The following is a 19,169-nucleotide window of genomic DNA, read 5'->3' as shown; positions in this document are numbered from 1 at the left end:
TCCCAGTCTGAGCTGGTCTGAAATTTTAAGTTCATATAATAAGTCTTATTTCAATCTCCAGAATTTTATAGCAAGAAATGCAATGTTTTGTCAAAAAAGGGGATTTCATACACAAAGGGAAGGGTTTTAGGCATAAAAATGTCTGTCCTCCTTTCCCAACAGCCAAACAAAACTAGCTGGATATAAAAAAAAAAGATCTGGTCTGCCAGAAATAAAGTGGTATAATTGTAGTATATAATCAAACAGATTTGTAATATAATTGCTATTTTTGGATACAAAGTGAGTTTTAATTAGAGTGCCCTAAATTTAGGACCTCAAATTACAGACAGTTTTATGGTCCTCTTCCCAATAGATTTCTAGCACTTACTTGTCTTTTTCAAATACACTAATGTCTGTGCCCTGTAACATACGTGGAAGTGTAGCTGACCTCTTTTTCAATTGTGATAAAATTGCCTCATCAAGATTGAAAGAGCCCTCACCTCTTCTAAAGCAGTTTGTTCACTAAATACAGCTTCTGAACCTTAATTCCTCTATTTTAAATTAAATCTAAATTTACAGTGAGCATGTCTTTGCAAACACTTCAGTAATGATAGTGCAGATGAGATGTGTTGATTTTCAACACCAACGTTAAACTCAGCAGGATCCCTGGACAACAAAGTATCCATGGATGCACAGGTTTGCCATCTTCCTCCCTACCTAAGTAAACTCTTAAAAAGTTATATCTTGCTCTCTTAATAGGTACAAAGCTTCATAAAAAGCCACGTAAGCACGGCAGAGGAGAACTGTCTACTTGAAGTTGAAAGCTAAGCTGGAGCCACTCTGGACTGCAAGTAGCATTTGTTGCTTGTAGCCACAATTAATTACTTAATTACAGAACAAACTAATTTTGAAGGTAGATAAGGTTGTTTACAAATATACTTTTGTCATCAGATTTAATGAAAAAGACTGAAGTAATAGAAGAGAATTAAAGAAAGCAATGGTAAAGCTGAGATTACTGGGGGCTTCAAGATGGCAAGAGCTGCATTAAGCTTAAGAAGAAACAGGGAGGAACATACTATCAATTTAAAAATTGTAGGGAAAAAGAAGAAGAATTTGGCACTTGACTCTTTAAAGAATCCCAGGTGGGTTAATACTTTCAAAAGAATTAAATCTTGACAGATACAAGGGCATTCCTCAGTGGAGAGAATTATTAAATTCAATTTTAAATATTCAAAACAGAATGCCAAAAGTAAAATATCTGGTGGTTAACTGTGTGAGACCCCAAATTCAGGTTTAATTCAGCATTACTTTTTCTGCCACAAAGTCTGACAGGAATTTTCTCCAGCCCTTGATTGACAATTTGTGCAGTTCTATTTTTGTCAACCTCTATGATTCAACCCAAAGATACTCTCCTAGAAAGAGTTACTATGTTGAAAGCAACAGCTCCACCTTGGAAATATATTGGAGACTTCATTTTCTACAAAAGTCTATGGAGCAGTATCATAACTAGTCTATAAAGCCTGGATCCATCCTTGAGCACAGACTAGGTTAAAGATAAAAACACCTCTGTAGATCAGCTGTATTCACCACCCAGGGGTACACTTCTGTCTGTTTTCCTTTGAATGAAGTTCTCCAGTATGATTCAACAATCCTACTACCAGTTTAAACTTTAGATACTCTCATGCATTCACTTCTCATTATGGCCATCTTTTACCACTTTGATCACCAAAGCCTGAATATATCCAGTGTATATCTCTCTAACTTGTCACAGTCACTTTGACTGTGACACTTTCCCACCTATTTCCAAGATACTTAAAACACACTCATGAGAAACAATTCTTAGGAAACTGTGATATTTGAATTGATCCCCTCAAATTCAACTCAGGTTTACCCTGGCATCATCATCATGCTCTCTTGTAAAAATTTCCATCATAAGAAAGGTCAAAGTCTTGTCAGGTAAAAAGCCACCATAGAAAAAGAGAAAAAGGGGCTATTCCCATTGCTTTTTCTAAAAAAAATTAAAAAAATAAAAAATAAATAAAAAAAAAATAAAAAATAAAAAATAATTAAAAATAAAATACATACATAGAATAACCTGTTATCCAGAAGTTATGGGATTTGTGAGGACAAGTATCAGGACTGCACTATAACAAATCTCCTATTATAATAAGTGATCCCATGAATATTGGGAAGCAGGGGTATCTCCACCTGGATATGAGAAGTGCATGTAAACAGATTCACACAGATTTTTTTTTTCTATTTATACTTATTATTCTCCCTTCAGATTAGTAGTAAGAGGAAATTCTCTAACAGTTGAAGAAATTAAATCCATTTGAAATTTCAAATAGAATTTATACACTTTCTCAAGCGGAGACTTAAAAATATTTTATTTCATAAAGTCAGCTAGCCTTCCTCAAAATAATATATTAAAGAAAAGGAAGCTGAATTCAGCCCTCAATTAAAATTTTAATGACCCAAACTACTTCATTTTTGCCACAGTTATTGCACATGTACATAATAATGAAAAGTGATGTGCAGAAAACAGTTTAAATCCTGAAGTACCAACTAGGACTAATTCTGGACAAAATAGATAGACTGAGCTCCAGAGAGGGAATTCACAGGCAGTTGCCACTGAGGGTAAATTGCAAAATCCACATGTTCAAATAGGAGGAAATATAAAAAAAAGCTTATAAGAAGTCATGTAACAAGGCAGCAGCAGCACTGTTTTTAGGTGGTGTCGTTCTGTGAGGTGTTTAGCACTTCCTGAAGGTACCAGATGTCTTCAACTTCCATTTATGTCGGTTGAAATTAAGGACATTGTTATGACATCATGCTAGGTCAGGCAAGAATTCCTGTTCCAGTAGATCATAAAGATGATGATTACCAACTCAAGTTTCTATAGACAGAATGAAATATTACATGGACTCATGACTTGATGGGCAGAAATCAGCTTTATTCTTCCACGACCAGGCTTTTTATATCATTCATTTTTAGCTGGGAGTGGTTAAGCAAACCAAGACAGCACAGTTGCAAACTACAAATCTATCACTCCTGCAGGCTGGCCTATCACATACAGACACACCACACATACAAAACCTGGAGCTCCAAGTAACTTCTTCTTACACCCACATATGGCAAGAATGCAAACAGAATAGCTGAGCTCATTTCTGGGCACTAAATCTCAGTCTTAGAGAAAACAACACAAGGTCATCTTAGACATTTCCCAGGCTTTTCTGATTTCCTTCTTTTCTTGTTCCCATGCTTGGCCTGCTACAGTTTCCTAAATGGTTCTTGTAAATACAACATTTACAATTTTGGAGGTTTTGTTTTTTGGGTTTTTTTTTCTTTAAATCTAACATTATATGATGAAATTAGTCTTATCTAGTTTTCTCAACTGAAAATATATTACGGGCATTTAATAATCCCATATTTACAAATATTAACACCTGTCAAGACACAAAGACCACATGGGTCACAGCTATGTGATACTGAATGTTCAATACTGAAGGAAAAAACTTGACCTCAATGAAGTTCTAAAAGCAGAAACATCACAATTATTGTGTGCTTTCCAGTAAATCAAAACCTAACCCCAACTGCCTAGTATTAATATATTTCTAAGGTTCAGAGATGCTGTACAACAGACTGTGAAGGAAGATAGAGATTGTAAAAAAAAAAAATAAAAAAATATATATATATAGTTCAGAAATTATTCTGAAAGAAGTAATTAAAAGTTTTTCCCCCACATCTTTTAACTAGGATTTGGCTTATTGCTGTGGTAAATCAATGAAGACTGCAAAATACAATTAGGAAAGTAAATGGATTCAAATTCATATAATAATGGAAAAAATAACAGATTGTACTTGGTAATATCACTGCAATTTTTACTACAATATCCTCCACCATGGAAAAACATTAAGTTCCAGTACAATATTTGAAAGGACAGGTTTTTTGTATTTTGATTATGAAAAGAACTTTTAAAATATTCAAAACCCACTGGAAACACTCACAGTTATCTAACTAGTTCTTTCTAGCCTCCTCACCTTTTATACAGGACTGGTAAAATTGTTCCTGAGGACTTAGGACAGAGTTGAAGCCACAGTTCTGCTGGGAGAGACAGCAACTGAGACTGTTAAAGCCTAAAGAAACCAGACTCTGCTGGGATTGGGCTTAAATCTTCAAGATTTTCTGGCAAAGGATCACTGACTTTTTCATCTTAGATTTCACCAACTTAATGAGACTGTCTACGATTTTCTGCTGGGGTCTTTTGTCTATTTTTAAATTGTTAAAGACTATAAATTAAACATCAGTAAACTGCACCAGGGTAGAGAAGACTAACATTACGTATGCAAGCAATTTTATTTGAAGGGTACACAAACACTCAAGCATAAGAATATGTCTTGTTGTTCTAGAACAAACACATAATTTGACTGCAGAGTAGGTTTGGGGTTTTTTTCTTATATACAATGAATAAAAACAAAACAATTTTAAGGAGCTTAATGTAGCATACTCCTGATGGTAGCAATGTTAAAAAAAAAAAAAGACTTGTTTAGCCAAATTATTTTTAGTTTGACAAGAACATCAAACAATTAAGATTGCAATCCCAGCAAGGGATCCTTTCCTTAGCAAGGAACATTGTTTACAGTTGAATGGGACAAGCTGAAAGACAAAAAAGGTATAATATATGTTCAACAACCAAGAGGGTTTCTTCTGACTTTTTGAGTGGTTTTTTTACAGATTAACAAATGCATGAGGACACACACATAACTCATGGGTAACTTCTGCAGTAAAAATATTACATGTATTAATTGAATAGTCAGAGAAGAACAGAAGCAGGGGCTGAGAAAAAAAAAAAGTGTATATGCAAGTAGTACAGCAAGCCATCAACCTATCCAAAAGGTGAAGACAACACTCCAGTAAAAAATGAACACACTTGAGTGCAAAATAAAACAACCAGCACTGAAAGGCTACCAAAAAATACTGCATGCACTTCCTCTTACTCCAAGCAGTACTTTGTAGTGATGCACTTCCCTCTCTTACAAAGCCTGCAAGCACATAGGTCCTATAGCCCAGAAAGAGACAGCCTCCAATATACCACTAAGGCCCAGAGGAGATGCAAGGGAGCCCTAAAGTGCCACATCCATTTCCAGAGATGCTACAGGGCACACAGGCTTTGGTTTCTCACTTGTCTGAACAGTTGGATATTACCTGCAGCTGCTACTGGCTTTGTTATGGGAGGGAGGCACAAGGGACAGAGTGATGGAATGGTTTTGCATTTTGTTTTCTTCCTTCCCTCACCACAATTTTCTCCCAATTCTCGTATCTCGCAAGGTCAGGGAGAATGTGCCTGTTTCCTTAAAAGCATGAAATTATAGAAAGTTTGTGATTTCAAAGTATTGGTTTTCTCCTGAAGAAATCCATTAAATAACTACAAAAGATTTGCACTGTGGGCAAGTTTCAGATGGAGACTGAAATGAAAGGGAACTGAAGTTTCTACCTGAAAGGAGGTTGTAGCTAGGTGGAGGTTGGTCTCTTCTCCCAGGAACCAGCAGCAGGAGAAGAAGGAATGGTCTTAAGCTGTGCCAGGGGAGGTTTAGGTTGGATATTAGGAAGAAATTTTTTACAAAGAGAGTTATCAGACATTGGAATGGGCTGCCCAGGGAGGTGGCGGATTCACCATCCCTGGAGGTTTTTAAGATGAGATTGGATGTGGCATCAGTGCCATGGTCTGGTAACTACAGTGGTGTTGGAACAAAGGTTAGACTTGATGATCTCAGAGGTCATTTCCAAACCATTTGATTCTTTGATAGCAGGGATTTCACAAAAAGGGGACAAACCGAGAGAAGAGAAGCAGAAACTTGACTAGAAATAGGGAAAAGAGCAAACCTGTTATGACTGCCACCCAGTTGATAACTACAGAAATAGCTGAGGCATCTCCACAAGGCACTTCCTTAGAAAATAAATTGGGTCCAAATCGCAGAAATCCTATTGCTGAGATGAACAGATCATGTAACTTTTAAGCAACGCCTGTACTATAGTTGTGTTTGTATCCATAAATAAACTGAGACTAAACTAGAGGTAAAGAAGGATGCTGTATTTCAGCACAACACACTGTGGGCAGAGAATAAAGTCAAAAGAAACATGTGCAGATATAAAGCAAGACAAGAAAAGCAACAGAAAAGAAATTGAAATTGTTCAAAGATAAATTCAACTCTGCTTCTGGCAAGTGTTCCAGCAATAAAGGTAGTAACACTGAGGAAAGGCCAAAGTAGATAAACAGGAAAGTAGAACAAATAATCAAGACAGGCATAGGCATAGCATAAAAATACCGGGTATACAAGAAAAAACATAGAGAAGAGAGATTGAAAAGAGACAGTCAAAAAGATAGATCACAAAAGTACACTTGCCCAACATGTTCTGAAGATAAATATTTTCCAAAGTACTTTAACTACAGCAAGTTGGAAAGAAAGAATATGTGAAAGTAAGGTTGGAAGACCGGAAAAATTAGCTGTGGCTCAAGATGTAAAAAGAGCTATTTCTCCTCTGAAAAGGATGAAGATACAAGCAGACACTGCAACCACACACCTTGTATCTATCCAACTGAGTTTCATTGGCATGTGTAGATTGAAGACTATGAAACATTCCAATACTGCTCATTTTCAGTGGTTTCCTTTCCATTTATTATATTTTGATTGCACAAACACATGCACCTCTTATTGAGTGTCAAGCTCCAAACATCAAAATATTGAACTGTATTTTTGACATTTACCAGAAGTATTTCTGGACTGTTTCTGCAAAGGACAATATAATTAGTTCTGGACTTAATTTAATCCTGCCCAGATAATGATAATGTCACAGTAATGACCTTCAGTTATAACTGTCAACTCTTCAGTGTTATCACCACTTTGTTATTTGTCATTGACTTACCCTCCCCCACACTTTCACCTTGGGTGGAATCAGCTTTTATGATGTGATATATTGGCCTGGAGCAACAGAGCATACAGTTATCGGATTTGCTTTTTATTGTATTAATTCATCCCTTATTTGGGATGAAATTTTTCTGACTTTCTAAACAAGCAGTCAAATATCATCAAGACAAAACAAATTACTTCAAGTCCTTAAATGTGGTTTATGACTATTTTTTATAAACCTCTACCAGGATGCAAAGGCAAGGAATGTACTTGCTCTCCTCTAACAGGTTGTTGTTTTGCTCGTTTTTTTAAATCTAAAAGTTGTACATATCTGTCCTTATATAAACACTATTTTCTTCAGAGCAAGTTGATGTTCACCAGGACAATTCTCAAAAGCATCAAAACATTGACAACATATTTTGAAGAATCATACATGGCATACTCTTAGGGTAAAGGAAGAACACTTATTTGCTGGCAAAAGAGTTGTGAAAACTAAGCACCTCAGACCAATTGCTGAGGAGTAAACTGGGTAAATCCTGATTTCTTGCCAATATCAAGTATTTATTTCTGCTTCTTGTCCATCTTTGTAGATTTTCTGAAAAGTCTGATTCAGCTGCCCGAGAACATGGAGTTTATTTGTCTCCAAGTTAAGAGGTGCTTATAACAAGGTCCTTCAAGGATTTGGATTTGCAGTCACAGGCAGTCTTAAATGTGCCGCACAAAGGTTTCTGATTCTTGACAGGGTTTCTTGAGACTGAAAGAATACTAATTAGTATTTCTGAACTAACATTTGAAATTAGATTTCAAACACTTCTGAAAGATTCACTTTTTCTCCTTAGGCAGCTTTGAAACCTCCTTGTCAGAGCATCCACTGAAGGAGGGTTGCAGACACAAGCAACACACATTTAAAATTAATGTTTGTGAGATTTCTCATCTCTGCAAGATTTGGAGAGATGCTCTGCCTACCTGCCTAACCCTCTATCCTGCCTGTCTGTTAACAGGCAGGCTCCGATGTGTCGCTTTCACTGCTGTCCAAGATAATTAGACAAGTGAACATCCAGTCCTGTCCCAAAGAGTTGACACATTTCCCTTGAGTTGTTACTGATCCAGCACTTCCTAAAAAGTTTCCTGCTGTATACCTGTGTCAGATGTTCACAACACCGAAGTTACAAGAATTTTTGGACAGGTGTCTATAGATAATAAACAGCCTGAGTCTATGTTTCTTTTTCAGTCTGGCATAAGGAACTGTTCTGGTTTCGGCTGGGATAGAGTTAATTTTCTTCCTAGTAGCTGGTACAATGCTATGTTCTGGATTTGGAATTAGAATGTTTCAGTGATGTTTCAGTCGTTGCTGAGTAGTGCTTAACCTCTTTGAGTTTTATTCCTACCTTTTCCCTTTTATTGTTACTATTATTGTAAATATTAATCTGTACTATCTCAATCCACAAGTATTATTTTTCTGATTGTTCTCTCCACATTACCAGGAGATGGGGGGGCAGGTGGGAGTGTGTGCAAGCAGCTGTGTAGCACTTATTTGCCAGCTGTGGCTAAACCATGACAGAAACAGAGTGTGTAGCTGCTGAAGAGGTTTAATTTTCTCCCTATACAATAGCAGTACCCTTCCCACATCAAGTGCAAAACAATGACGATCTAACATCCAGATTTCTACAAACTGAAGGAACCACATTAAATTAAAAACTACTCTGGTAAGATGTGAAAGACTCACTGATAAATATTTTTTTTTTTTTTGCCTTTCCAGTAATATTCTTTATTGTTGACACTGTTGAGTCAACTGCAGGCCAGGCACTCAGTCTGATTTAATTACAAAAGTACAGGTGAATCCACCTGAGATCCCCAAGGTTGAGTGTGCAGCACACTTTAATGAATTTGTTTTCTGGGGAATCGGAGTGGGGCCCTCATTTGTGCCTTAGACTCTGCTTCTTGAAGCTTTTCTCCCTCATTTGAGCAATCAGAGGCTTGCTTAAGTCCTTGTGTGTTTCAAGAGAAATGAACACATTTTTATTTGAGAAAAAATAAGCACATACCCGTGATTTAATGCTGTTTACCTGTGCAGGTCTTATCTTCAGAGCTCTGTTTCTTAGATGGTTTAATGTTTTTAACTTTGTTGTCACACTGGTTAAGCAGCTCAGACTATAAACTAAACTGAGTTATTTACCCATATGACCCTCTCTTGAGTTCTCTAAGATACCTACCTATGAGAAGCTGATAAAACAAACTGGAAAGCTAGATTTTGTTCAAGGTTTTAGAGGAGAGAAGATATTTCAAGTGGCAGTTGAGAGAGGAGGCAGAAAAGCAGTCAAATAAGCCTACTAACCTGTCTCTAGACAACTTTTCATTCGCAGGCAGGTGCCTGCATAGGTATTTGCAGATTCAACTGCCTAATTGGAATTTTTTTCCTTTTAAATCCCACTTGCTCAAGCTTAAAACACAGTTTAACATCCTAAATCTCACTTTTTAAAATAAAGATACATTTTCAACTTAGATGGGAAACATAACAAGTAAACAGATTTTTAAGCAGCTGTTGTCAGAAAGAAAATAAAACCAGTCAGGATCCAATGATTTTTTTTTTTCCCCTCCTACACATCCTTTTCCCATATTCTACATCCTCAAAGGAGATTACTTGTCTTAGAGTCTCTCCAGATCCAGCTAGTTATCATCTCTTGACAGAGTACTAAGATAAAAAGTTGAAAAAAATAATATCGGGTCCTATAGTATTTCAATTCCCACACCTTACAGACTCATTCTGGTCTTCTGAAAGGCTGCTCTGCACTGTTCTGGTCATTCTACTATTAAAAAAGGGTATTACAGAAACCAGGACACTGCTATAGAACACAATCAAGCCAATACAAAGACTGAACAATCAGAGTTACTTAAAGTTGTCTGAAAGAATAGGTCCATTCCCTGAAAGAGCACAAATTGGAGGTAGACTTCACTGAGTTTTGCTTCTGATGGGAATAACGAGTAAGAACAGCACTAGGGCAGTAGAGCCAAGGATAATCTGAGACACACTGATTTTAAGGGGTTTTATTTTTCATAGTCAAGTTCATATAACTATAAGCTTTAAAAGTTTTTTAAAAAAACACACCATGCAAAATCCAAAGCACGGACATGAATTCTTAATGCTTATCTGAGAATAAATCCTGATTAACATTCAGCCAATACAGATTAAACACAGAGGGTAGGGGAAAATGTTTTCAAAAGGGAGTGGGAAATGAGAAGCATATCTTTATTTTCCCACATTAACCCAGAGAAAATAAATTATTAACCAAACCATGGAAGTTAATTCTTCATCCCTATGGATGACCAAAGTTTCCACACACACCAAGAACTCTGGCTCATTTCTTTAACTGGGAGAAGCTTAAGACCAAGGACCAGGAAAAAAAAATCCACAATGCCAGGCATAGCAAGCTAGAACCATTGGCAACTAAATGTTTGCTCCCACCAGCAAAAACATCCTTACTTAGCTCTGTTGTGCTTCCCAGCACCCTGGAATATAGGAGAAATCAGGCTTGCTCCTGGCTATTACCACTGAGAAACTTAGGACTGTGAAATAGCAGCCGAGAAAGAAGCACCTCTCCCTTCCCTGGTAACAAGAGATGCAATGCCAACTCTTCTCCCAGGTATGTCATTCAGCTTCTCACTGGTACAAAGAGATATTTGAAAACCTTTAGGAATGCTAAAAACAATTGCACAAACTATTAAATAAAATACTATCAAAACATAAATATATAATCACTCTAGAATTAGAGAAAGAACCCAGAAATTACTCCTACTTGTATCACAGCTGGTCGAGTCATTATAAGGCAGCTGGTGGCTGAGAGCTGTGCCAACATCAATCCATCAATCTCTGTTTTGCTATATTAATATAAGTTACAGGTCTTGTGACCTGGATTTCCTATGCCCAAATAAAGGGTTTTGAAACTGCCTGCCACTTAGCAAATTGACAACCTAATGCCTTTACTTATGTTGTGAACTGCCTTCTGGGGGTCTACATCACCTGCAGTTCTGTTTTGATCCCATTGAAAAAGATCAGCTGAGAGATTTCAACGTGCTTTGGGTGAGAACAGGGGTGGGCGGAGCTTTGGCAAGAGCCACCTCTTGTGTGTCCACGTACCCAACAAAACAACTGACAACTTGCTATTCTCATACCCAGGAAGGAAAGAATGAGCACCCCAAAACACCCAGTCGAACAATCCATGACACCTGAGAGCTGACACACCTACAAGCATCCCTGTCCAAGACATGCACAGGGGCAACTGGTATTTTGCTCAGGTAAGCTCACTAAGCCTCAAGTGATGTTTATTCCTGCACCTTGATTTGTAAGTGCAGGCCACATCAAGAGTTTTGAAGGAAAATTAACCAAATAAGAGAAGTCTTTGCAAGATAGGAGAAATCAGAAAGTAAATCTGGAGAAGTATCACGATACTACATGCTTTGGGGTCTACTCAAGTTGTTGGTAAGCACTGCAGCTGTAGATTTTATAAAGGCCATTAACTGGAAGAACACTGGGAAAGCTGAAAAGCAAGACACAGAAAGCAATGCAGCTCACAAGTGACTGTTGATCTACAGCACTTCCTAAAATTTAAAGCAAGGTGTAGATCCTGGGCAATACTCTCAACAAAGGCAGGACAAGTCCCACATACATTCTACACCCATGGAGGCCCTTCTGCTTTCACCTTGACTAACTAAACTCTGTGGTGCACGTTAAGCACGGTAAAACACTGCAGTCAAGCTGTACAATTCTAACACAATGCAATTACAGAGTACTTAATGGGAAGACACATCAATAATGTATCATCATAGATCTGAGACTTCTTAAGAGTGGCTCATTTTCAGACTGCTGATATCTCATGTCTGCTGTAAGCGTATATATACATATGACAGGAGAGTTTTGAAAGTAGCAGGGGGTGATCTTTGATGTTTTAAGAAAAGAGTTCACGTTTCAGGTGCTGTTCCCTCTAAAATCTCTTCCTACTTTATAATATCTGTGTCAGAGCTGTAAATGACCAAACACCAACCCAAAAGGCCAAAGAGTTTTAAGGATGAAAACTTCCACTTGCAAACCAATTATCCTTTCATTTCTTTGTTGTGGTTTGAGTACTCATCCCTGACTGAGAAATACATACAAGGAATGTTTTCTCTCTCTGCTGATCGAAGTTGTTTTCTTCTATATGAACCTGTCAAAACCTAGCAACACAGATACTGCAAATCAGTTCCCACTCTGTGTAGGTGGGATCATACTCACAACAAACATCTAATTTCTAGGTGCAGTGCCACAGGCAGACTATTTTGGACCAAAACACTGAAACAAAATGAAAATCATATAGTTACAGAGCCAAGTTGGCTTCACCAGTGGCACAGGACCTACTATTTCTGCCTCAGGCTCATTCAACATTAAGCAAAATTCAGTTGGCAGGTAGTCAGATGGCATGGTTAAGGTATTAATTTACTAGTAGAAAGGAACTCACTGCACAGTGCTTTCTTGTGGTTGCTTCTGTGATAACTGCACCAGAAAAATGGTTTGTATTTGCAATACTTTTTAATGATTCCAGTTCTTACATTTCCAATATTCTTGCCATTATATCTAAAGCAAAGGTATTATGGTGCAGGTAAAAGGACCCATTCATGGATCCATGCTATATTTCTGGTTCCCTTAGAGACTTTGCATGGCCTTTGGCAAGTCAATTTACCTTCTTCTCTATAAGGTAAGGTACTAATAGCACAGTAGCTCCCAGAGGTATTCTGTGTTGCCCTAACTTCTGAATAGAAAGTGCTTCATAAATACTAACATCAGCCAATAAAAATGCATAAAATATCAGAATTTAATGATGCAAGTTGATCTGATTCAGGATATGGAAGATGAGCTAGCTCGACTCCTGCAGAAGGCCAGGCAAAGCCAGCAGGGAGGGGGCAAGGAGACCAATTCCCAGCCAGGGAATCTGCACAGGGTCCTGAGTCTCAAATGGTGGGTGCGATACCTTTCTCATACAGGCACTAAAGAGGTGGATGGACAACATCCAGGATGAATGTAAATGCTCTGAAGAGAGCAGGGGGGGCATAACCACCTTCTATGAGAGAACCAGAGCTGGTGTTTTGCTCTTAACTGGACAAAACTACTCTTTGCTACGCTGGACCAAAGAACAGATGGATTAAGACAATTAACACAAGGCTGTGTATTTGTTGTTCTGACTGAATGTTCTCAGATGGATTTCATCAACTGACCACTGAGTAAAAAGCAGAATTCAGTCCCCCTGCCTCAGCAAGATGATATGAACAAAGCTGGAGAATTCCTAGTGCTTCAACAGAGACATAATGTATAATACAAAACCCTCACCTGAGGTGTGGTGGCTAATGATGGATAATTATTACATAGAGCTTTGAATGCTTTCCTTCAGACTGACAGCTTGAAGCCAAGGCTTACTGTCTACTTCTCAACACTAGTAACCACATGGCAAACAGAATTATAATCTATCTCTAAATCTAGCTAAAAACGACATCATAGATACAAGCTGTATATTGAATTTAAATATTTTTCTGGCAATAGATATTTAAATATATATAAATATTTATAGTTTATCTATTTTTGCTTTTTATGGTTCCTTTTCCATCCTACTCTTTTCTGACTGCAACAGTAATTGTGTTCAGTGCTAATAAATATATACTTGCTACAATCCAAAGTAAGAAAAGCAATTATTTTACAAGAGGACAAACATGCAACTTTTTAAAATAAATGTAAAAATGACCTCATACAAAACACACAGAAGAAATTTAATTCTGTCATTCTGCAAGGACAGTGTGTGCTACCAACACCATCATATTCATCCTTGGTATGCCTTGATATAGCAAGTGGCACTGTCAGTGGCATAGCCTTGAGAGCACAGTCTTTATTTTACACAGCTCACATTGATAAGCAATTACTTGTGAACAGTAAAACATTTCCCACAAAATTAAATTAAGCAAAGCGATCTCAATAGCAACAGCAATGGAATGATCCACATGCACGCAACAGGTCTCAGATACCATGCTCTGATGCAGTAGATCATTTTCAAGCTCTTAAATGCCTGGTTTTGTTTACAACTGTATTTCAATTAGATAACTTCTATAAGACAATTAAATGTAAAACTGAAAAAAACAAATACAGCAAAACAAGGCCAACCATACCTACGTCCCTGCTAGTGTTGCTGAATCAGCCACAATCAAATGCTCATTAAGCAACATCCAATTAGAATGTTTACTATATTGTGGATTCTCAACTTAAATTCATTTAAATGAATCATGCATTACGTGTTATTATCTATGAATTTCTCCAGTAAACCCCAAACATTAAGAAGTGTTATGAACATATTCAAAATCAAGCTCACAGTTCTTATGGATTAAAAACCAGAAAAACATCAAGATGTTTACAGTACTAAAACAGATATCTGAAGCACAGAAGTTAAGGAAAAAGCCCTATTTTAAAAAGCTCTTTCCCGTTATCACAATTTTATTTGACATTAATTACATTTGTATTTTGCAGAAGGCAACACTACATCTACAGTCATTCCAGGGTAGAGAAGGCAGCAGGGAAAGGGGTCATAAGTAGGTGTGAAATCAAGCTTAAGAGGGGGAAAAAAACCCCAAACAAACAACAAAACAAATTACAAGACTAAGAAGAGTATTTTTATTAGAGGCAATGGGCGGGTTTGGGAGGAGAGCAAGCAAGGAGCTTACAACACCCACTGCAGTCTCATCTGTCATAGAGCTGCTGTGCTGCACAGCTGCCGAGACTTCCTGTTTGTTTCCTCATGACATTTTCCTTCATGTCAATAAGTAGGCCAGTTATACAGTTAGTGGGTAAAAAAGCATTAACTTCAGTAGAGAACTTCACTTCATCCTTCTTTCAGTCATTTTCTCCATGGCTGATATTAGACTCCAGAGGTGCAATAATGGGCAATCGGGAGGGAGGGAGCACAAAACAGCCATCACAGGGAGAATTCCATAGTTAAGCCATCACAAATTTTAGCTGGTTGTACACAGTACCACAATTTACTGCTCCACATAGATTTTGCTCCCGATTATAACTGATTTAAAGGGAGTAACAGGCTACAGTGACAAAGCACTTCCTGAACGAAAAGCCAACTGCAACAAACCTCATGGCATTTAGAACACATCACCAGCCTCTGAAGTGAAAGATAACACTCCAGGTGGGGTAGACCAAAAAGGGCTTTTGCAAACTAATTCAAAGAGAACTTGTACAGAAGCTTAGGACAAAAGCAGTCTTTGGAACTTTCATAGTTTACTAATTCCCCTTAAACAGTATTTTAAACCCTCCTCTTGAGCCTACCTCTGCTATCCAGTACTGCCCATGCAAAAATCCGACACAGAGGGGCAGAATCCTGTAATTGTGGTTAGAAGAGTCTCATAGTTGAATGCATCCACATGATTCAAAGCAGAAATACATAATCAAATGCAAGTTAAAAGACAGCCACCAGCAGCCAGCATGAGAGCAAGTGCTGTCACTCAGGGCAAGCAGCAGCATGGCAACAAGCTACCACATATAAAAGTGCATTATAGGTGGCATCAAAGAAGAGGGGGAGAAAGCAGGGATTTGTGAGGAGAATTTACAGCACAGATGGTAAATCAGAAGGAATGCCCCCATTACTCTTCTATGAGTCAGAGAGGTTCAGGGAAAGGAGCATGTGAGAAAGCAGTCTTACAGAAAGACACGGAGGACAAGAACCTTGAAAAAGCAACTGCTTACCAAAATTTATAGCCTAGAGAATTTCAATAGGTTGTAAATTACATTCCTCATGAGAGACTCAATTGTGCAGATATGTATGCAAGATTGAGAGTCACAATGTAAATATACTCCTGTGTATGTACACTACTTTATATGTGCCCCATTGAGTCTGAAGATTTAAAATACTCTGCCGCAAAGCTGATGAGGTCTACAGTGCCATTAGTGCTTCAGAAAGAATATACAAGCTAAAAAAATCACGTATCTACATTTCAATCATTTTACAGAATAAATTCTCTCTTAGATAAGCACCTTTCAGTCCCCCATCATTTTATAAAATATATGCATGTGCTTTGAATAGATATTTAATGAAAGTATTCCTTGTAAAAGAATATCTGTTTATGTTTGCAATGCATTAAATATTTAAACAGCTTGTTAGGGAAAAGCACTTAAAGAAATCTTTCTAAAGATGAATAGATTTTTCCATATCTTTTCTTCTTAACCTCTTCCAGGAAAGACTATTAAACTTGAACTGCTTGTACTGCTGTGCTAGGGTACATATCTTGTATGGGAATGCAGGTAGGTCAATAACGTAGCTGAAAATCACAAAATTGTAAAACAGACCCCAGACTGGGAAATTCTCCTTCCCTGTACTGTTAATCTTTATGCCTATACCACCTCCAGACTACACAGGCTACAGCTGGCCTTCAATCAAAATCTGAATGGCACTAACAGGCCTGTAGGCAGGAAAGAGCTCCATCTCATCACTGCCAGAAGTCAGGTGACCTGGGATTAGTTTATGGACAAGTGAGGTTTAAATTAGAGTACAAAATGACAATCTGAAGTTCCAAATAAAATTAAAAAAGAGACAAAAATTTGACCTACTATATAAGAGTGATTCTGTGATTCTTACCAACTTATAGTCCTACTGCATTTCCAGTCAATCCTTATGGATGCAGAAGCAGAATTTCACCTGAATTATTTGTATCTGCCTTTAATAGCTTCCATCAGAGAACAGACAGGTACACAAGAAGCTTAAGATCATCACTTCCAACATCACTGATCTAAAGGACTTTTTTGTTGTAACAAAAAGGTAGCTTGACTAGATTAACTACCTCAGGGTAGCACTGACCATTAAAACTGACAAGTAATTGTTCAAGTCTCATGCTAAGTTTGAATATATTCAAAAGCGGCAGTATAGAAAGGTTCAAAAGCTCCAGCACATTACCCCAAAACATACTCTAAAGCTTTGAATACATAAGCCATCTGACACAGCTAAGTCCAGATCTTGTGCTTTAAAGAATGGGCTCCAAAAGCTTCTTTCATGGCATGTTCACATTTTAATATTTATTCCACAAATCTTGACAAGAGAATATAACAGTAAACATAAGCCTTAAAAAGCCTTATCCTCTAATCATATTACTTCCAAGCTTCAATTAAGACAAATATAATGTCACTTACCAAAGCAGCATTCAGGAAGTATCAGCCCTTTATGATTTCAAAAAGGTCAGTTACTCCTCAGGAGGCCAACCACAAGCAACCTACATTATTTATTTCTAAATTGAAGAAGCTCAGTAGTTCACTATTTCCCATGCAGTATTTTCACCCTGCAAAACTTACATTTCCATTTTTTATACCACTGGAAAATGGTTATCAGAATTGTGTTAGTTTCTTCTGGTAAGAACTATCTTATGAAGCCATGGGGATTCTATTTTCAATTCTATGCAGTCATTTACGTGGTCTTAACCTATTTTAAACTTCTCTCACTACTAGACAGTAGTTTATTATCCTTGAACCAGCTATATCCATTAATCACAGTGTCTTTTCCAGTAGCTAGCCACATTCTTTAATAGCAATTATAGGACTAAGGCTTAGAATTTGTTTTATTCAAGATTTCTGCATTATATGTGGCTATAGTTAGAAAACAGACAAAACATTTAGCAATACAGAAGGGACTTCATACTTCAGAATTGCGGACACAAACACAGGAAAATGACCAAAATTGTAATCCACATCCTTTACTGCGCAACCCTTTCCACAAACAATGCATTATTTGAATACTAAACTCTTCCAAGGCTACAGTGAGTTCATAACACCTACTGCTAATTAGTTATATAACCATTTAAGGAGGATTAGTATCATAATCTGCTGTCAAACTTGACAGCAGGAGATGAGGTTCCGCAAATAAAATACTGATTTACAAAGACTTCTTTAAACCAAGGTGGTTTATGTTCAAGATTTCTTACAATTAAATTACAGCTCCGTACTCCTCTGTTGAATATTGAGACAGTTTAGGCTACCATCCACTGCTGTAGTACTATCTGCACAATTTCTCCCCTTGTTTTTCAGAAGAGTCAGATTGAGGATCGAAGAAGTGGGTATATTCTGTGTGTGTTACAGAGAAATCCACAATGCTACAATGCCACATTTACACATGTGCTTTAGAATTTTTGCAGCTTTTTTGGTCACTCCAGTAAAGTGCACTTCCATTCTTGGAAAGATTCTTGGAAAGCATTCACTTCTTTGTTCCTGTGAACTACAGATTCCAAACACTATACTCTACTTTTATGACGTTGGTAAAATCATGAATGTGTTGCCTGACGAAGAGGAAGTCCAGGACACTTCTGTATAGCATTGGGCAGGACATAAGCTTCTGCAGACCCACTTGTGGTGTTCTTCAGCCATGACTGCTCCTTTCAGCCCAGTTCCCTTTCCCCACAAAAAGGGGTTACCAACTACTAACATTTGCTACAGTATTTTTAACATTTGTCATTTGTCAACATGTCATAACCATGTTGTCGTCAGTCAACATGTCACTTTATCCCTGAAAGCATCACAAGAATTGTGCAAGACTTGACTTTAAAATGTGCTACTTCCACTGCCAGCCCTAAAAATTGAAGACAAACAAGTCCCTGAGTGCAGAACTTTATCTATGGACAGGAGGCAAAGAGACAGACAATGGTTGATTCTTATTTTTCAGCTCTACTAGTGTATAATCAGGGTGAGGTTATTCTTTCAGGAAAAAAAACAGGGATTCAGTATAGCCAGATTTTCATTAACAGGGCTTCAAAAAGAAAAGAAAAACGCACAAAATCTCACCAGGATAATGCCTTACCTTGCTGAAAGGAAGGAGTAAATTTTCCATTATACCTTTTCCATGTTTCAAGACTTCTTGTCTCCTCTACAATTCACTAGCCAGATAAATAACTATATTGTACTATGAAATGCAACAGAACTGCTAATGCATCTCTGATGTTGATATGTACCAGTGGAGAAAAGAGCCACCAAAGCACACACACACACACACACACACACCTATCTCATGTGCTATTTTAAATGTTTCATAGAGAGGGAGAACAAACCATAGAATTTACCCGATCCCCCCTAGCAGCTGAGAGCCAACCTGGGAAGTAAACCATAAATCCCCACACTCATTCGACTGCTGTTACCATCACACTTTCTGTCTGTGGCATATTCTCAGTACAGAAGCTCCAGAGGGATGCAAAAGGGAAATGCTGATAAAAAGTGATAGCATCCAGAAGCAA

This window comes from Chiroxiphia lanceolata, chromosome 2, assembly GCF_009829145.1.
Source record: "Chiroxiphia lanceolata isolate bChiLan1 chromosome 2, bChiLan1.pri, whole genome shotgun sequence".
In the NCBI taxonomy this organism is placed as follows: domain Eukaryota; kingdom Metazoa; phylum Chordata; class Aves; order Passeriformes; family Pipridae; genus Chiroxiphia; species Chiroxiphia lanceolata.
The sequence above is the reverse complement of the archived record's forward strand: the minus strand, read 5'-3'. Positions refer to the sequence as shown.